Source organism: Sciurus carolinensis, chromosome 15 (genome assembly GCF_902686445.1).
Source record: "Sciurus carolinensis chromosome 15, mSciCar1.2, whole genome shotgun sequence".
Lineage (NCBI taxonomy): Eukaryota > Metazoa > Chordata > Mammalia > Rodentia > Sciuridae > Sciurus > Sciurus carolinensis.
Window position 1 is genome coordinate 27,958,652 of NC_062227.1, and position 22,136 is coordinate 27,980,787.

General features: G+C 39.1%; 1 pseudogene; it reads left to right on the forward strand.

Annotated features, from left to right (window-relative positions):
• The first annotated feature begins 17,697 nt into the window (after positions 1-17,697).
• On the forward strand, positions 17,698-18,742 carry LOC124965740 (tyrosine-protein phosphatase non-receptor type 2-like; annotated as a pseudogene).
• The last annotated feature ends 3,394 nt before the right edge of the window (positions 18,743-22,136 follow it).

The following is a 22,136-nucleotide window of genomic DNA, read 5'->3' on the forward strand; positions in this document are numbered from 1 at the left end:
CCAATTCTGCACCATTCTGTCCCAAATAGACATTGAAATACAATCATGCACCACGTAATGGCACTTTGGTCAATGACGGACCATCTGGAACATGATGATCCATAAGATTATATCACCTTTCTCTTTAACATCATAGGCATCTTTGTGTAAGAACATTCTCTGATGTTCACACAATGACAAAATCACCTAATAACATATTTCTGAGAACTTACTTCCCTTGTTAAGCGATGCTGTATCTCAGAAGTGAAAATTCCTGAACTATTCTAATATTTAATTCTTTGATGAATAATTATTAAGGGAAAAATTAAATCTAAGATGTGAACTGATGAGTCATTATGACACCTGAATTTCCAATGGCTCTTTTTTTGCAGTGCTGGGGATTCAACCCAGGGCCTCACACATGCTAGGTAAGTACTCTAGCACTGAGCTACATCCTCCAGTCCTCATTTTGAATGACTCAATGTTCATGTCAAATCCTTTGATACTTGTATCAACTCTTAATTAAATCTTATGTATTATGAGGGTTTTTTTTTAATCTTTTATAAGCAAGTAGGTCACGTCACCTCTTACAGTGATTTTCACAATGTGATCTACAGTCAACTCACATCAGATCATATTGAGTCACAGTCAATGCTGAATACAACTTGCTCCATTCCAGAATTCCAAGGGAATTGTGTGTGTGTGTGTGTGTGTGTGTGTGTGTGTGTGTGTGATGCTAGCGATTGAACCCAGGGTCTCACACATGCCAGCCTAATACTCTACTGCTGAGCCGCATCCCCAGCCTGAGTCTGTCTGATTACCAGGTGATTCCTAAGTACACTTGAGTTGGAGAACATTGCACCTAGCCTAGGGTGTTAAAAACTTGGTCTCTTGAATTCTCCCTGACAAAATCAAAGGACAAGAGGAGTAAGGGCTATGAAATATTTGGAAAGGCCTCCAACATTCAAGGGGAGTGGAGAGAATTATTCATCACCCTTTGGTGCCAAGAAATCTGGAACTTCTAAAGCCACAGGCTAATGCATCTTACATTAGTGATTTGGCACACAGGAAATCCCTCCACCCATAGTGCCAGGAACATAAGGAGTCTTGGCATCTCTTAAATAAAACAAAATTGGGATTTTCAAGTTACCCGGAGCTTCTGATTTCCTACTTTGTTGTCTGAAAATAAGCAAAGTGATTATACAGTCATTCCTTAGTATCCACAGGGGATTGGTTCTGGGACCCCTATAGATACCAAAATCTGCAGATGCTCAAGTCCCTTATAAAGATTTGCATATAACCTAAACCAGTCCTCCCATATACTTGTAAATCATCTCTAGATTGTATTAGGTATAATATCTAGATTATAAGCAATGTAAATGCCATATAAATAGTTGTTACACTGCATTGTTTAGGGAGTAATGATGAAAAAAAATCTGTACATTTGGATTCTCAGCTGATTTCTACCAAAACTTTAAAGAAGAGCTCACCCTGAAATTGATAGAGAGAGAACATTCCCAAATACATTCTATGAAACCAGTATCACCCTGACACCAAAATCAGACAAAGACACATCAAGGAAGGAAAACTACAGATCAATATCCCTGAATAACTTACCTGCAAAAATTCTTAATAAAATATTAGCAGACCACATTCAAAAATACATTAAGAAGATAATGCAGCATGATCAAGTGGGTTTTATCCCAAAGATGCAAGGTTGGTTCAACATATGCAAATCAATAATTTACCACCTAAGTAGAATTAAAGACAAGAATCATACTATCATCTCAATAGATGAAGGAACTGACTTCCTTAACAAGACCCCTAAAGCTCAAGAAATAAAATAAGAATCAATAAGTAGAATGACATCAATTTAAAGGTTTCTGCACAGCAAAGGAAATGATTAAGAGCAAGGAGAAATTTTTGCCAGCTATGACTCTGGCAGGGGATTCATATCCAGAATATGTGAAGAACTCAAAAAACTTAACACTAAAAAAAAAAAAAAAAAAAAAAAAAAACCAATCAATAAGCGGGCAAAAGAACTAAACAGACAATTCTCAAAAGAAGAAACATAAATGGCCAAGAAATACATGAGGAAAATGTTCAATATCTCTAGCAATTGAGGAAATGCAAATCAAAACTACACTAATATTTCATCTCACTTCAGTGAGAATGGCAATTACTATTACAAATGATAATAAATGCTGGTGAGGATGTGAGGATAAAGGTACACTAGGACTTCAAATTAGTCCAACCACTCTGGAAAGCAGTATGGAGAGTCTTGAAAAAACTAGGAATGGAACCACCATATGAACCAGCTAATCCCACTCCTTGGTATTTATCCAAAAGAACTGAAATCAGCATACTATAGTGATACAGCCACATCAGTGTTGCTAGCAACATGATTCACAATAGCTAGAAGCTAGAGCACAATAAAGGGGAAAAATAAGGGGTCAGATGTAAAAATATAAGAAAGATCAGTAAAAGGGAAGAAGGAAATTAAAAGGGAGGGAGGAGGGATGGGACAGGGAGGAAATGTGGAATGACTCTAACAAAATTATGCTATGTGCATGTAAAAACATACCACAGAGAATGCCACCTTTATGTGTATGTAGAAAGCACCAACCAAAAATAAACAAATAAACAAGGGAAAGAAAGATCAGTAGAAGCAGAATAGAGGGAGGGAGGAGGGGAGGGAAGGTGAGGGGAAGGGGAACTGAAATGGAATCAATCAAATTCTATGCATTTATGATTTTGTCAAAATGAACCCAACTACTATGTATAAATATAATGCTCTAAAACAAAAGGAAAATAAAGCCTAGTATTTGCCTATAACTTATGCACATCCTCCCATATACTTTAAGTCACCTCTAGATTACTTATAATCTAAATCTTACACCTACCACAATGTAAGTACATGTAAATGGTTGTTATAATATATTGTTTAGGGAATAATGACAAGAAAAAAAGTCTGTACGTATTTAGTACAGACCACATTTTTTCCGCAATATTTTCAACCTACAGCTGATTGACTGTAGAGAGTCAACTGTTAGTTTTTTCCTGCTTCAACGTCGGTGAGTATACCTGGTAATTTTTTTAATGACATAAAAGAAATTATGGTTTGAGGATATCATTCAGGAAAATGGAACTGGCTCGAGATCATTTCTTCCTGGTGAGAACAGAGCAGCCTGTTAGATGTTGATGCAGTTTTTGTTGTTGTTGATTTTACTTCTGAGGCATATTTCAGTATTCCTGGAAGATTCAGCGCCCTTTTGGGGTCCAGATGTAGTTTGGTTTTCCTTTACGTTAAAGCGTTGATCGGATCTGACACTTGGTTTTTATCTTTTTGTTTTCAATTGATTTTAAAATGCACAAGGATTTGCAAAAATAGTACAGTGAACTTCTGTATACCCTTCTCTCAGGTTCCCCCAGTGATTATAACTTACATAGCAATAGCACATTATCAAAACCAGGGGTTTAAAATCTGTGCAATATTCTTTTTTTTTTTTTTTTTTTTTTTTTTTTTTTGCTGTGCTGGGGATTGAACCCAGGGCCTTGTGCTTGCAAGGCAAGCACTCTACCAACTGAATTATATCCCCAACCCTGTGCAATATTCTTAACTAAACTTTCGACTTGGGCATTGCTGTCTGATACCCTGCTCCCTGCCCCACCCTGCAAAAATGTATCTGTTGAAGCCAGGAGTGGTGGCGTGCACCTGTAATCCCAGTGGCTCAGGAAGCTGAGGCAGGAGGATCAAGAGTTCAAAACCAGCCTCAGGGACTTAGCGAGGCCTTCAGTGAGACCCTGTCTCTAAATAAAATATAGAAAGGGCTGGTTAAGCATTCCTGGGTTCAATCCTTGGAACAAAAAGGAAAAAAAATCATTGAAATCTATCCCCAAGATAGGTTAGAATTAAGAGGTGAGGCCTTTAAGAGTTGATTAGGCCGTGAGGGCAGAACCTGCAAGAATCAGATCTGTGCCCTTATAAAAGACACCCAAGGGAGCTTGTTCACTTCTACCACCATGTGAGGACACAAGAAATTCCCAGTTAAGAAACCGATCCTCATCAGACACTAAATCTGCTGGCATCTTAATTTTAGATTCCCAGTCTTTAGTACTGTGAGGAATAGATTTCTGTTGTTTGAAAATTCTCAAGGGTAAGGTATTTTGTTATCATAGTCCACATGGACTAATACCGGTCCCGTTCTGTGTTAGATGTAAGGAAGATGGCCCAGGAGTAACTTCGAAAGCATCAGCATATGTGGAATGTTACATTTGCTGCAAACTGCACTGGAATTTCACGAGAGCAGTCCTGGTCCCCTGTAAAAGGGGCAGCATTTTCTATTCCATTCTCTGCAGAGAATGTCACTGATACTTTGATAGGAATTTCATTGAATCTGTAAATTGCCTTGAATAATATGGACATTTTAACAATATTAATTCTTCCAATCTAGGAACATTAGATATCTTTTCATTTGTGTGTGTGTGTGTGTGTGTGTGTGTGTACATGTGTATGTATTTTCTTTATTTGTATGATCCATGTTTTGTAATCTTCATATTAGAGATTATATGCATCTATAGTTAAATTTATTTCTAGGTATTTAATATTTGTAACCATTGTGATAGATGATTCTTTTTTTTTTTTTTTTCACTAGAGTGGATTAAACTCAGGACCTCACATGCCAGGCAAGTGCTCTACAGCAGAGATACATCCCCAGCTCATTTTTAAAATTTTATTTTCAAACAAGGTCTTGCTACATTGCCCAGGTTGACCTTGAGCCACGATGACCTCAGTCTCAACCTCTCAAATAACTAGGTATACGTACATGAACCACTGGACCCTTGGGTTTGCTTTCTTGATTTCTTTCTCTTTTTTTGGTATTGGGGATTGAACCCAGGGACACTTAACTGCTCAGTCACTTCTCTAACCCTTTTTTAATATTTTATTTAGAGACAGGGTCTCACTGAGTTGCTTAGGGCCTCACTAAGTCCTGAGGCTGGTTTTGAACTCATGATCCTCCTACTTCAGCCTCCTGAGTGGCTAGGATTACAGGCATGTACCATCATTCCCAGCTTGATTTCTTTCTCAGCAGTTTCATTATTGTAGAAAAAAGCAACTGATTTTCATGTTCATTTTGTATTCTGCAATCTTACCTAATTTATTCATCAGTTTTTAAGTTTCTGGGTGGAATTATTTATGTTTTTCTATATATAAAATCATACTATCTGTGAACATGAATATTTTTACTTCATCCTTTCCTCTTTGGATGCTCTTTAGGACATCACGATTTTTTATTTACTAAACCTGGTAACTTAAGTGAAGGTGGATATAAATAACTCCAAGAAATACTTATTATTATAAACCATTTTGAAGACTTTCTTGCAGCAAAATTGAATAAACAAGCCAAATATTTATTTTTAAAAATATCAGTGAAATATTACTCTGCCATAAAGAATGATAAAATTATGGCATTTGCAGGCAAATGGATGAAACTGGAGAATATCATGCTAAGTGAGATAAGCCAATCTCAAAAAACCAAAGGAAGAATGATATCGCTAATAAGTGGATGAGGACACATAATGGGGGGTGGGAAGAGTTAGTGTTAGGATTAGAGTTAGGTTTAGGGAGGGGGGCAAGAATGGAGGAAGGAAGTGAAGCCAGAATTAAGGACAGGTAGTTAGTGTAGAAATAGGAAATCGGGTCAATTTGAGGAAATGAAGCCATGAAGCCATCTGCCTTTGGAAGTTGGAGACTGCCCCTGGAAGAATGGAATGTCAAAGATCTCCGGAGCCCATTGATTACCAAATTTACCTGCCTTTATCAAGGACTGCAAACAAGGAGCTGCTAATTAATGCCCCCTGGGCCCTTATCTGCCTGAATCACCTTGGCCCTCCCCCTGCCCATGGCTTCTCACTTAATGCAAAACCAGGCCTAGTCTCGAAGGCAGGAAGGAGAGATAAGGGGGGAGAGAACTGGAGAACAAAAGAGACTTTAACCTATAAAAGATGCAGGGTGTGCTCACTTCTTGGGACTTTAGAACATCAGCCATGGTCCCCTTCTCCCTGCCGGGAGAAGTCTGTATTATTCCCTTTAAATAAACCTGCTTAATATGCTTGCCTTGGCTGCTTCTCTAGTGCTTAATCTTCAACATTAGAAGAAGCAGAACTCGTCACCGGTAAACGGCGGTATCAGAAGGACTGTATAGAGGGAAAAGAGGGGTGGGAGGGGTGGGGGGAAGGGAAAAAAATAACAGAATGAATCAAACATTACCCTATGTAAATTTATGATTACACAAATGGTATGCCTTTACACCGTGTACAAATAGAGAAACAACATGTATCCCATTTGTGTACAATAATAAAAATAAATAAATAAAAAAATAAAGTATTATGTCCCTAAAACTAAAAAAAAGTTTAAAAATAAATAAATTTTTGTCAACAACTAAAAAAAAAATCTTTAAATAAAAAAAAAATATCAGTGAACCTGCCAAATATTTATTTTTTAAAATATCAGTGGAGGAGATCCAAGATGGCGGACTAGAGGGAGGCTGCTTTCCTTGTTGCTCCGTAACTCCAGTTTCAAGCAGAGGATATCTGTTTCTTGGCACCTATCATCAGCCATTTGCCTGCCTCTCGCCTGTCCATCGCCTGCCTTACACCTATCCATCACCCAATGCCCGAGGTTCACCTCCCCAATCGTCTGACAACAGTCAGCAAACTGATCGCCAACCACCAGTGGAGCACCAGCTGCCTGCTGATGCCTGGAAGTTCACTGTTACAGTACCTGCAGGTTTGATTACACCGTGGCTGCCGCCATTTTGAGACAACAGTCAGGCCCCGTAGGACCCTGGCCCGACTGACTGAGCCCTGTCTCCAGGATCCCTCAGCCCGACCAATCATCCCTGCCTCTGGGACCCTCACTTTGACTGACTGCTCCCTGCCACCAGGACCCCCAGACCAACTGACTGTGCCCTATCACCGGGACCCCAGACCAACTGATTGCACCCAGCCTCCAGGATCCCACAACCACACCAAACACACCCGACCTCCAGGACCCCTGCCTGACCACGTCCACACCCTGAGCTGCAGCTCCCCATTTGCCAACACATTTGGAAGCCAGAGCGGCCATCTTGGATAATCCTGGAAGCTAGAGCTCCCATCTTTAGGTGGGGCAAATCCCATCCTGAGACGCCTGCTGGAGGCTTGAAGCTCATAGTCAGTAAGGATTTTGGAAACCTATAGGGCCACTCTAAGCCTATAGGGGGGAATCTGCAATACCCCAGATCTGCACTGCTAGAGGGGAAGATACATAAACAACATGAAAATACAAGGGAAGAAAATGATCCAAAATATCAGTGAATCTGCTCAAGTTGAAGCAGTAAGGAGACCTCTCTCCCATCAAGCACACTCCGTTTTCTGCAATGGCCTGAGGCACCTCTGCCAAATGTTAAAGTTTACAGAACAGCATGCAGGAAATTCTTCCGTTGAGCCCTCTTAAGAAGGTGCTGCCACACCCCTCAGTGGCAATGTTAGAGTACTGATGAGCTTCGATGCAGCAGAGGCCTCACCTGCAGTAAGTAGCCCAGAGCATCAGCACCAGGGCTAATTGATGAATCTTGTAGTCAGCGGAGGGGTCATTGTAGCTGTGGACAGACTATCTTGAATTAAACTGATATTTTGCAGATGCAAGACTACATCTTCCAGAGGAACTGGGACTCTGGTGGGAAATACAGATTTTTAGTTGGCTTAGTACTGGGAGAAGTTCAGTATGTAAGTTTTTGCAGGTTTTTTATCATGTCCTGGGGGATGAGCCACTGAATAAAATCTAGGTGATATTGATATGTAGACACGTGCATTGGACAGGAAGAATGGAGGGAAAGAAGTGTGTACCTTCCTAAAGTGGCATGATTTCATGGAGAACACAATGTCGCAGTTTATTACATGATAGGCATTATTTAGGATAATCGTTCTATCATAAGGAAGGCCCCAGCACCACAAAATAAATGAGAAAATAAATAATAATAATAAAATGGTAACATATCACAGAGAATTAAGATGAATTCCAAACTCAAAGGAATAAGGGGGAAAAGTAAATCTATAATGGAATCCATTAGTATACATGCAATAATACAAATTAATATTGGATCTTCACGATCCCGTTTAACTGATGGATCTTATAGTCAGCAGAGGCGTCATTGGAGCTGTGGACAAACTGTCTTGAGTTAAACCGATATTTTTGCAGTATAAAGGAAGTTTTGACAAAGAAGAAAGTTCCCTACTGACAGAACCAGGAAAGACAAAGAGAAAGATAATCGGTGTAAATGGAAAGTGTGTGACGTACATGGTGAAATAGCGTGAATGGCAGAGTCTTTCAAGGAGAAGGTTCCTCAACCCAAGACAGATGGGAAGGGAACATCTAGGCTTGGCTGTTGACTTAGATAAACGGTACCACACCATCTTGAAAGAACTCGTGGGTGTGATCACAGGAGGAATCGGAGAGCACAGGGAGATGGCGAAAGATGGGAGATCGGCAAATGAGTTCCAGATTTTTCATCAGAACAGGAAGGGTGACTGGTTTGTGTGCTGGCGAAGGTTAATGTGGAGCTTTAGCAGAACTCCAGAATGGATGACCGAGGGACTTCCTGCATATTAACTAAAGAATGTGGAGACTACTAGGACCTATAATTCCCCCCAATCTGAGCTCATAACAACTCACTGTTTCCATGGCGTAGCACGCCACAGAAGGAGCAGGAAATACCATAGTCAAACATGACTTATTGTAGCAAGACATTTACCAGAAGTCTCCTGTGACATCCTGTGGACAGAGGGATGTGGATTGGTGGTCCATGGGTCCTTCTTGTTCCAGAATCACTCCCTCAGTTACGAAGGCACAGGGGAATAAATGACCATGACAGAAATTTTAATGGACTTTTAAAAACTACTTACATATTTTTTAATTTTTTCATCAACAGAACAAAATTTATTCTCCTTATGTCATAAATACAAAAATTGAAAAAAAACTATTTCTTACTTTCTCACTTCTTGTTTTTTAAACTATAAGGTGTAAAAAATGACATTATATACTTATTTTATACATACAGACTTACGTATATACATAACGCACACACTCAGGTGAAATGATTACTACAATGAGCTGCTAGATTTATTCATCCTACAGAACAACGACTTTGTACCTTTTGACCTCTGTCCTCCCATTTCCTCTTCTTCTGTGCCATCCCCAGTCTGGCAATTACCACTTTATTGTTTCAATTTATTTATTTATTTATTTTTAAAAACATACCTATTAAGTGAAATCATGCAGTATTTTTCTTTCCATCTGGCTTATTTCATTTAACATAAGGTCCTCTAGATTCATCCATGTTGCAAATGACAGGATCTGCTTCTTTTTAATGGCCAAATAATATTTCAACCTTTATCACCACAATTTCTTCATCCATGTATCCACTGGTCTGTTGATGAATGTATTTGTTGTTTCCATGTATTGACCATTGTGAATAATGCTGCAATGAACATGGAAGGGCAGATATTTTGTGGGATGATGATATAATTTTCATCTGGTATGTACTCTGAAGAGTTGGGTCATACAGTAATTCTATTTTTAATTTCCATCTTCTTGATTAAAGTCATTCTAACATGTGCAAGATGGTATATCTCATGGTGGTTTTGATTTATATTATTCTGGTGATTAGTGATATTGAACACCTTTTCATATACCTGTTGGCCACTTTAAAGTCGTCTTTGTAAAAATGTCTGTTCAGATCCTTTGACCATTTTAAAATTGGGTTATTCAGGGCTGGAGTTGTGGCTCAGTGGCAGAGTGCTTACCTAGCATCCGTGAGGCACTGGGTTCCATTCTCAGCACCACGTATACGTAAAATAAATAAATAAACAAACAAATAAAATAAAGGTCCACCAACAACTAAAAAATATTTTTTAAAATGTTCATAGCTGCTCAATCCACAATAGCTAGGTTGTGAAACCAATCTAGATGCCCTTCAATAGGTGAATAGATAAAGAAACTGTGGTATATATACACAATGGAATATTATTCAGTCATAAAGAAGAATAAAATTATGACATTTGCTGGTAAATGAATGGAATTGGAGAATATCATGCTAAGTGAAATAGGCCAAGCCCAAAAAACCAAAGGTCAAATGTTTTCTCTTATAAGTGAATGATGATACATAATGATGGGGGGTGGAAGAGAAGAATGAAGGAACTTTGGATGGTGTAGAGGAAAATGGGGCTGGAAGGGGTGGGGGAAGGAAAGATAGTAGAATGAGACAGACAGTATTACCTTATGCATATGTATGATTACATGAATGGTGTGAATCTACATAGTGCACAACCATAGAAATGAAAAGTTGAACCCCTTTTGTGTACAATGAATCAAAATGCAGTCTGTAAAAGTAAAAATTTAAATTAAAAAAATTGGGTTAATCATTTTTTTGCTATTGAGTTGTATGAGTTCTGATACTTTTTGAATATTAATTTCTTATCACATGTATAGTTCACAAATATTTTCTCCTAACCTGTAGACTTCTATTTCATTTTTTGATTGTTTTCTTTGTTGTGAAGAAGAGTTTGATGAGGCCTCATTTGTTTCTTTTTGCTTTTGTTGCTTGTGTTTTGGTGTCCTGTCCAAAAAATCGGTAGCGAGACCAATGTAAAGAGCTTTCTGTTATGTTTTCTTGGAGAAGTTTTATGGTTTTAGGTCTTATCTTTAGGTCTTTAGTCAACTTTTTAAAATTGAGTTTTGTGTATGGTGTAAGAATAAGGGTCCAATTTCATTTTTTCCATGTGGATATCTAGTTTTGCCAAAATCATTTATTGAAGAAACTGTCCTTCCCCCTTGGTGCCTTTCTCAAAAATTGCTGTATAAGCTTGGGTTTATTTCTGTACTCTATTCTGTTCCATTGGTCTTCAAGTCTAGTTTATACCAGTACTATACTATTTTGATTACTATCAGTTTGCATAGGCTTTCTTTGGCTTATTCAGACTTTTTGGTGGTTCCATATGAATTTTAGGATTGCTTTTCCTGTTTATTTTCATGAAAAATGTCATTGGGATTTCATAGAGATTATGTTGAATCTGTAGATAGGTTTGGGTAGTCTTGACATTTTAATAATATTAACTCTTCCAATCCATGAACATGGGATACATTTCCATTTATTCATCTTCTTCTATTTCTTTCATCACTGTTTTGTAGTTTTCCATATACAGATCTTTCACAAATATCTTTTCTTACTTGTATTAGTTTGGAAGTTAGGGCTGCCAAAATGAAGTACCACTGACTGGGTGACTTAAACAACAGAAATGTATCCTCCTGTGGTTCTGGAAGTTAGAAGTCTCAGATCAAAGTGTTGGCAGTGTCCATTTCTCTTGAGGCTACTATCCTTTGCTTGACAACGAACTGATCTCCCTGCATTTTCGTATGGTCATCCCTCTGTACGATGTCTGTGTTTTAATTTCCTTACAAAGATGTCAGACATATTGGATCAGGATCCATTCTAAGGACATCCTTTTAACTTAGTCACCCCTCTTCAAAGAACCCTATCTTCAAATATAGCTACATTCTGAGATATTAGGAATTGGGACTGAAAAAAAAAAAAAAAAAGAGTTCTGGGAGAACAATGCAGCCCCTGATATCCACAACATCACTAGCATCTGTCCTAACCCAAATTATCAATTTTTTTGTCTGTTCATCATTTGCTGATGATCTTGTACAATGTGATAATGAAAATGGGTACCATATTATTGATCACTTACATATGCCTGGCACTATTCTGTGTGCTTTATTCTCATGAACTCATTTAATCTTATTAAAACCATATGAAGGGAGTATTATTATTAATTCATTTTTAGATGAAGAAATTGGGGCCCAAAATCAAGTGACAAAGATTTAGCCTGGGGCTGGGATTGTAGCTCAGTGGTTGAGTACTTGCCTAGCACATGTGAGGACCTGGATTCAATCCTCAGCACCACATAAAAATAAGTAAATAAAATAAAGGTATCCATCTACAACTAAAAAAGTTGTCCATCTACAACTAAAAAACATATTTAAAAAAGATTTAGCCTGCATAATTTGGACTCAGGTCCTTTAAAATAGTCATCTCATTTGCAGGAATCTAAATCAATGGCACGGTGAAATTATAAGTCCTGCAAAATAGGTAGAATTTCAAGAAGTCTTTCAGAGAACTGATTGAAACTCAAAGTAAAAAAACAAAGAAGAATCAAGAAAAGTCATATATGTTAATTGAAGAAGGAAAAAATAGTTGAAGGGACCATGGAAGTGAATTATTTGAATATAAAAGTAACAATGAGGATCTTGGGGAAATTAATAAATTCTTCAAGTATTTTTGCAGAAATGTCAGTCTTTATGATTGTGATCTGAAAGTCAAATGTAAATGAAGATCTTCATATCTTGCCGTCAGACAGTTTTGTCAGAAAAACTTCACTCTATTCATTTTCTTCATTCTCAGAATTTGTGGGAGATTGTAATCATAACTGAATATTTTAACTTTAATGTAAAATGAATTCATTTACAAATTTTTTGTATTATTTTTAAAATTAACTCCAAACATTGTTTTCAATATTACTCATTTTTTTCCTGTTTTCAATAAATTCAAGCGATTTTTTTTCAGTACTAATTATACTTAGCTAATGAGCCTCTCTATTACTTCAGTCGATTGAACCAAAGAATATTAACTGATTAATGTCAAACTGAAGTCAAGTTTTTTTGTATTATTTTTAAAATTAACTGCAAACATTATTTTCCAAATTACTCATTTTTTTCCCTGCTTTCAATAGATTAAAGTGATTTTTCTTCAGTACTAATTATAATTAGCTAATGACCCTCTTTATTACTTCAGCTGATTGAACCACAGAATATTAACTGATTTATGTCAAACAGAAGTCAAGTTTCTGATGATTTTGGTGCTCCAGTTTTATATTTTAATCAAGGACTCCATGAAGTGCTTACTTAGTGGGTTAGAGCCAAAAATCTGGAAGGGGAATTTTATATCAGAAGCAAGTCTCACAAAGATTTTAGGGACTAGAACATGACTTAAAACCACAACATGAATTTTATCTGGAAAAATAATTGCATTTGGGTTAAAAAGTACCTATTCATGAGTACAAGAGAGAAGAACTGGCCAGTTCATAGACTCTAAAGCATGATTTAGATTTTGATGACATTCCTAGATTAAGCTAAGTAATACTAGTTTACTATGTCCTAGCCAGGCTTAGATAGGGTATGGTACTCATTTCTAGACACAAACACACACACACACACACACACACACATACACACACACACACAAACAGCAAAAAGCAGTACAAGCTGGAAGATGACCAATACATCAAAATATTTTAAAACAATGTCCTGTGAGAAATAATTAATGCTGAGCATTTTAAGACTTAAGAAAATAATACCAAAGGAATATACAGGAACCATATTCAATTATTTAAAGGCCATTTTTAGATATTCAGAGTGTGGAGAAGATAGGAGGCTTATTGTGGATTTTTCCAAGGAACACAAAGGCAAAAGTAGTAAAGAGGAATATTTTTGTTTAACATAATAGAAGAGTTCTGTGAGAATTAAAGGAGATCAGTAATGCCCAGGAAAACTGACCTTTCTGTTCCTGGAAGTGTTTAAGCTGCTGGTTCAAAAACTACCTGTCAGAGATGTTCTGGGAGGAAGGTATTCATTAATCTAGGAAACTCAGATGGATTCAAAATATATTTATTTTTATTTTTTTTATTTTCACAGACTGCATTTTGATTCACTGTACACAAATGGGGTACAGCTTTTCATTCCTATGGTTGTACACAATGTAGATTCACACCATTCATGTATCATACATGTACATAGGGTAATGATGTCTGTCTCATTCCACCTCGATATATGTTTTAAGTTGTACTTTGGGAATGTTTTTGTTTCTGCAAAATATTAGACAATCACCAACTTCCATTAAAGGCAGTGGGTTATTCTACATAAATGACATTGATTCCAGAGCTGGTTCAACAACTTCATGACAGCAGTGGGGACCTAGACTCTTTTCACCCTTCACTCCATCATCCTGCTAACTTTCATTTCCAGATAACAGGAAGCTTCGTGGTCTCAAGAGGCCTGCTGAAGGGCCAGGCATCACAGCCTTATCCCATTACATCGAAAGGCAGAAGGCAGAGCAGAGACAGAGTGGTAATGAAGTTTTTTTCATGATTCTCTTTTTTCACTGGAGAAGAAATATCGTGTTCCCTCTGGCCGCAGAGAGAGACACGACAAACGTCTGAAGCTTTGGAAGTTTATTATGCACAGTCCCTCTCCTACACTTCTCTTACTCCCAGCTTCCGTGCACTCCCAGCTTCTCTTCTCTCAGCTTCTTCTCTCAGCTTCTGCGCACTCCCAGCTTCTTCCGCCCTCAGCTTCTTCCGCCCCCAGCTTCTTCCGCCCTCAGCTTCTTCCGCCCCCAGCTTCTTCCGCCCCCAGCTTCTTCCGCCCCCAGCTTCTTCCGTCGCTCCAGCTTCAGCTTCTGCTCCCTTTACTCTCCCACCCACCAGGCTTATATACACTTCAACCAATCAGGGGAGAGCACACGAGGTAAACCGCGGACAGCTGCAAGCATAGAATAGGTACACGAGAGGGGCATGCTCTAATCACATCGTTAACTAGCCAATCATTGGAATTCGCTGGTTGTTTACTGTATAGCTGGCCGCTTTTGGCTCAGCGTCAGGCGCCATCTTGACCGTGCCCAAGGCTGGGGGTCCTGGAAACCCCGACAAAGAAAACCTTACCCGGTAAAGTCTCTAGAATCTTCTGGAATGTCTCACTGGAACACATGGACATTTCTAGCTGCAGTGGAGGTCAGGAAAGCTATCTCAGCTGTTTCAGGCTTTCTGTGGGAGCCGTGCTTTGTCAAGAAGAAAGCTGGGGGTTGGGTGGGAGCAGGCAATGACTGTTATGTGGACAAGTATAACAACATTGGTGAGGATGTGGAGAAATTGGAACCACCAGGCACCACTGGTGGCAATATAAAATGGTGCAACTGCTGTTAAAAATAAGGCGACAATTCCTTAAAAAGATGAAACAGAATTATTATGTGATTCAGCAATTCCACTTCTAGGTATGTACTCAAAAGCATTGAAAGCAAGGACTGGAAGAGACACAGCATTGTTCACTAAAGCCAAAAGATAGAAACAACTCAAATGTCCACCTATGGATGAATACATAAAGAAAATGTAGTGTAAATATTCAATGAAACATTATTCAGCCTTGAAAAGGAATGAACTTCTGATGCATACTACACACACCATGGATGAACCCCAAAAACTTTATGCTAAATGAAATAGGTCAGCCACAAAAGTACAAAAATTGTGTGATTCTGCCTCTGTGGAGTACCTAGAATAGTTAAATTCATAGATCTAGAAGTAGAAATTGGTTACTATAGACTGGAGAGAGTCCATTGTTGGATGGACTTGGGCTCTGCATATAAATATGTAAGTTTGTGGATGGATGTTTGGGAACATATGAATGTACTTAATGCCACCAATCTGTTTGCTTATTAATGGTTAAAAGCAAATTTAAGTCATATATATTTACCATGATAAAAACATTTTCAGTGAAGCACACAAATCTTAAGAGTGTATTTTGGCAATGGCATGTAGCTGTCTTCGCCAAACCCTTTTCTCTACAGAGAGTGTTGGATGTCACCTCCTGCTCCTTCCCAATCAATTCTGACCCCAAACTCTCACAGAAGGCCATTATTATCTTTTTTTTCCTGCCTTGGATTAGTTTTGTCTGTTCTAGAATCTCATATAAATGTAATTATAGCATCAACTCTTTTGTAAGGTTTCTTTTATTCAGCATGAGTATTTTGAGTTTCATCCTTATTATTGCTTGTATCAGTAATTTATTACTTTTTACTGCTCAAAGAAATTGCTTTGAGTAAACGTGCCACAGCGTTTAGCCAGTTTTAGCAAGTCCCACATCCAGGGTCACCTGGGCTCTTTCCAGTTTGGCAGTATTATGAATAAAGCTGCTGTACACATTCTTGTACAAGACTTTTATGAACATATGTTTTCAATTCTCTTGGGCAAATACATAGAAGTAGAATCACTGTGTCACAGGGTAGGTTATACTTAGTTTATAGGGAAATCACCAGGTCTTGGCCTAAAGTGATTGAAGTCAATATATATTTTTCAGTTTATTAGTTTTTTATTCAGTTGTATAAGGTGAGTCCCTTAATGGTCACCATCAGCCGGGCAATGCTGGTTGTGTCCTAATAACTTTTAGTCACCTTGCCAAGAAAAGAAGCCACTGGTTCTATGGGAAGTGAAGTATGGACACAGCCCCTTTCATAAGAGATGGAGAGCTTTTGGGTGACCCAGCGTGTCTCCCTGGGTCATTTTCACACAACTCTGCTGCTGTATCTCCTCGTCCTTTTATTTGGTCTGAATAACTTTTACAGCTCTTTTCAGTTCAAAGACACCTGTCCTAAAGGATTTAAGGAAAACTTTTTGATTATTAAGATAGTAGACATTCAGCTCTGCCTCACGATGTTCCCTTGAATCCTGGCAAGCCAGGAACACTTTTATTTTTTAGTGTTAAAGCCTAAAGAAAGTTAAATATAGTCTGAACCTTTAGTCTGCATAGCTCTCGTTTTCCCCACCTGCTAGAGCACACAGCAGAAGGTAGTTTCAGGCAATCAAAATACAGGAAGTCGATTTGTCTCTCAGTGAGGCCGGAGAGCTGCCTTGTCAGGTTTGTTCCGTTGAGTCAAAGGGGCTTCGTGGGTACAGATGCTTGGAATGTCTCTAGAGGACAGACCACAGGAAGATCAGACGCTCCAGAGGATATGGCCACCAAAGTATTTTCCAAGGTTACCTACTACCAGCTGTGACTGATTTTGCTGTAGGCAAACACCATCTTATAAAAGTGAATCCATTCAAACTAGGTTCAGAAAATGCTCAGAATACCAGTGGTTTAAACAAGGCAGAAGTTTATTTCACACAGGAGTCCAGAGGCCCGCAGCCCAGGAATGCCAAACTAGCTCCGTGATGGAGTTCTGTGTTAGTCAGCTTTCCTTCACGATAACAAAATTCCTGAGGTAACTAACTTAAAAAGAGGCTCACAGTTTTGGAAATTTCAGTGCATGGTTGTTTGGACCCATTCTTTTGGTCTTGTGGCAAGGCAGCACATCATGGTGGGGAGCATATGACAGAGGAAGCTACTTCATCACAGTGGCCAGGAAGCAAAGAGAAAGAGACAGGATGGGGCCCGAGTCCCAATATCTCCTTCAAGGTCATGCCCTAATGCCAGACTTCCTCTCACTTGACCCCAATTCCTAAAGGTTCCACCACTTCCCAGTAGCACCACAGGCTGGTGACCAAGCCTTTCCCGATGGATGGGGATGGGGGGCACTTATTCAAACCATAACCCCTTCCAAGACTCAGACCAACAGGCCAAAGAAGGAAAAGAAAGTTCTTCTCTCCTAAAGCTCCAGAGGACAGAATTCAACTTACTCTCCTTTTGGAACAAAAATTTGTTGTTTTTTGTTTCGTTTTGTTTTAAAATCCCAAGTGAGATGTTAAACACAAGGTAGAACTGACAAAAAATAAGTATCTTTTCCCTATGACATACAAAAAATGAGAGTATGCAAGGTATGTTGAGTTTCACAAAATGTTATCAAAAAAAATTCCTACCTCAACGCCAGCTTAGTTGACATGGGAGAGGCACGGAGGAGTTTCGTCCTGACACAGGGTCCACTTCCCAATACGTGTTGCCACTTCTGGCTCATGGTTTGGTAGCCCAAGTCCAAAGCAGTTGTCATGCTGAATTGAATTGTGGAGAAAGAATTGGTTAAATGTGCACAGTACTGGCCAACAGATGACTAAGAGATGCTATTTAAAGAAACAGGATTCAGTGTGAAGCTTTTGTCCGAAGATGTAAAGTCTTATTATACAGTACACCTACTACAGTTAGAAAATATCAATAGTGGTGAGACCAGAACAATCTCTCACTTTCATTATACTACCTGGCCAGACTTTGGAGTCCCTGAGTCACCAGCTTCGTTTCTCAATTTCTTATTTAAAGTGAGAGAATCTGGCTCCCTGAATCCTGACCACGGGCCTGCAGTGATCCACCTATAGTGCAGGCACTGGGCGCTCTGGCACCTTCTCTCTGGTGGACACCTGCCTTGTTCTGATGAAAAAAGGAGATGACATTAACATTAAATAAGTGTTGCTGAACATGAGAAAATACCGAATGGGACTTATTCAGACACCAGATCAACTCAGATTCTCTTACATGGCCATAACAGAAGGAGCAAAGTGGATAAAGGGAGATTCAAATATCCAGAAATGGTGGAAAGAACTTTCTAAAGAAGACTTATTTCCTGCGTTTGACCATTCACCAAACAGAATGACTGGCAAGTACAATGGGAGCAGGATAGGCCCAGAAGAAGAGGCTCCGACCAGTGAGCGGTGCACAGGGCTCTCCTCCAGAGTGCCGTGCGTGGCGGAGGACAGCGGCAGTATTCCACGGAAACGTATTCGGGAGGACAGAAAAGCCAACACTGCTCAGAAGGTGCGGCAGATGAAACAGAGGCTAAATGAGACTGAAGGAAAAAGAAAAAGGTGGTTATATTGGCAACCTATTCTCACTAAGATAGGGTTTGTGTCTGTCACTTTGGTTGCCGCTTTGGTTGGCTGGACTCTATTTTTTCAGCAAAATGCCCTATAAACAGTTTTGCCCAGCGAGTTTCTGCACTAGTAGCTGACATTGCTGCATTAATCACATGGGTTTGTCTGTTAGCAGCAAACGCCTCATACCCCAAAATGGTGCAGTAGAACAGACAGCAGCCTGACAAGTGGAACTTAACTCAAGCCCAGCATCTCAGGGCTCTTCACTGCAGGTGCCTCTGAAACCCAAACTGTAAACGGCTGTCTAGAATAAAGACCTTCGTGCCTGTTAAGAGTCAATACACTGCACCTGTATGCACGCGCGGCACACGTGATATCTTACCTGACAACACTGAGAAATCCTTTATCACAAGGATTTGATTTTGAAGGCTATCTGCATTTTAACCAGCACTTGATACAAGCAATAATTATTGTGGTTTTATTACATTATTAGTGGAAAGAAAATGACCTTTAATGTGTGTAATGTATAATGTATTATGGACATGGGCATCAACACTTTATATTCTTAACCATTTCAGGGTTAATATATTTTATAAGTACCTATTTAATCTTACTTTTGTAGTTAAATGCACTTTTTAAAAGTTCAATTTGAAAATGTTACCATTAAAAAAAAATAAATGGTATGTTGCTTCAATTGCAAAAAAAAAAAAAAAAAAAAAAAAAAAAATTCCACCTGTTTCCTTTTCTTCTTTAAAATGTAATTACTACAAAGTTAAAAATCATACCTGTGCCTCACATTACATTTCTGTTAACAGTATTACTCTAGAATAACCAGGCACAGGGTTCTCTGAAAGAATCCAGGTTTGGAATGTGGGAGAGACGTGGAAAACTTAACAAGGGAAGAATGAAACAAAACAAAACTATTTCGGAAAAGAAGGAAAGGAGGGACAGCGGAGAGGCAGAAGCTGCAGATTAAGGGATTAAGTGGTTCTGGACTGCAGTGCCCATTCCCCTGTCCCCATTGTAAGCAGAGGAAGTATCTGAGGTAGACCTGGGGATGCAGCACAGGAGCTGAAACATGGCTGCCCTGAATGAACCCAGAGGAAAACTGTGTTCTTGATTTTTTTGGCCTGGACATAAAAGGCTGAACTCTAAGGATGGCACCAAAAATAAAAAATCTGAAATCCCACATTCTAGAATACCTTCAGGAGTTGCCCCAGTAATTCTGTACCTTTGAATTGTCTTCGACTCCCTCTCCCTTTGAACATAGGCCCTGGCAGTGGGTGGAGCAGGGAGCTCTCTGCAGTAGCGCTGGCACCCTGTGCCAACCTTTTTGTTGGAGGCAAGGACCACTACAGTGGTCACAGGGCTCTTTGGGAATTGTCAATCACAAGTCCGGCCCCTGGGTAAAAAACTGGGCCACAGAAAAGAAGGTAAAGAAACACTCTTCATCTGCCCAGAGCTCCAGAGGGGAGAAACAGATTACACTCTCTTTTTAACAATATTTTTATGCCAAGTCAGCTGCTAAGCATGGGTAGTGTTGGAAATGAATATGGGAAAGTTGATGATTACCTAATGAATTTAAACTACCCTAGATCCGTTTGGGGAACTAATTGATCTTGGTTAGTTATATACATGGTCCGGAAAGACAACCCAGAAAGAAAGCCTTGACCTTCATGTTGAGCATTGCCACATAACTAGAGAAATCACCACGTCTCAGTTCCTTTATGATAATTGTCACCACCCACATCTCTTACAGTCCCGAGGACAAGTGGGGTTCACCAAACTGTTCAGCACTTCATGTTATCAGAGGAGAGCAAGGCTGGAAGGCCAAATGTTTTTATAATATAAAAATAATGAAAATGATGATGATGATCATAATAATAACTTCTATTATTAAAATCACTTTAAAGGCAATCCAACTTTTCGAATGTCAAGTCTTTCATTTGCAATTCAATTATTTTTTAAAGTGTCATAAAAATGCTTTTCCAGATCTGAATTTTCTGACAACAGTGTTCAAATTAGATCCATTAGAATTTAGCACTATACAATTCAACTGTGTTTGGTCTGGCCATATTTCAATAGCCATTATGCTTTCTCTAACTCGGGGTAGAAAATAAACAGGAGTTGCAGGCTTCCAACCGTCAGCCATCTGCTAACGAGTCTTGTTGACAGACTTTCAGACCCAGTTACAAGATCTAAATATGAGCAGAAGAAATACAATGGACTGGCAAGGGTTAGAGACTGAAGCCTAGGAAACTCAGGTGGCGAGTGATTGTAAGCACAGAAACCATATGGAAGTCTCCTACCAGGAAATTGCACAAAGAGAAGACATTTCAGGATCCTCTGAACCTGTTTAGAGAGTTTAGGCATGGAAAGTTTATAATTATAGTTTCTTACTTGTTTGCCCCTTAAAGCGTGAGTGTGCTTTGACATGACTCAAAAGGGCTCATCTTTTTAACAGGAGGATCATGAGGGAAAGTCTGGAGGCAATTGCCTTTGAACAACTGCTCCTTTGACAGGTTTTGCTAGTGCTGGAGAATGAATGCCACTATGATGTAAAACAGATTTTTTTTTTTTTTTGGCCTAAGGTTCAGACCTTTTCCTATTATGATTGTTGTTCACTAGTAAAGCTGAAGTTACTTTGTCCCCTAACTGAAACCAGCTGAGTGCTGACATTAATGCTCTTTTTTTAACTTAGGAAATTCCTGCAGCCTATAAAAGTCCACTGAAGAACTGTGTCAAGTCAAAAGTTCTAGAACAGGAGGAGAATTTAAAAGTCTCCATCTAGCTGTGAGGAATCTCACCCTCAGAGAAAAAGTCTGAAGCTCAGAGCTAAGGAATGGTGGAACTGGGTTAACCCCACATCCTCCTAACTCTCTTCAGGAACAAATGTATCACTCTTTCAAACACATATATTATGGACGTAATAACTAAAGTACCTCATTGCATTAATTAAATACATATTTTTTAAAAATATGAAGCAATAGTTTGGTCCCAACCTGTCACACAAACATACATACCCTCCCCTCTGACTGGCCCCTGCCCCCAGTTCCTCAACTGCCAAGCCAGAGCTCACTGCCGAGTTGGGGGAAAGAAATTTTTTGGTCACGATCAGAGTTCAAGAAGTGGAGGAACTTGGATTTCAGACAAAGACACAAAACTGGAAACTTTTCCTCTTCATTTATCACCCAGTGTTTTCATGAAACTTTTAATGGTTTCTTTCACTTAGGAAAGAACAGCAGTAATAAAATCAATCCACTTTACATCATGGGTGCCTCGATTTGATTTCCAGCAGACTAGTGGAAATTCCCTGCATCACTTTGCGTACAACTTCTCTGGCTTCTGGAACCTGGGGCCTCCTGCATGCTAGCCCCGAAGAGCTCCATCCCCAGTCCCCAAATGTTCCCTTAGTCAAAGAAGTTCCTGCTGTTTGAGGTAGAAGGAGGCAGGCAGGCTAAGTCATTTAGGGGACACTACAACTATACCATCCT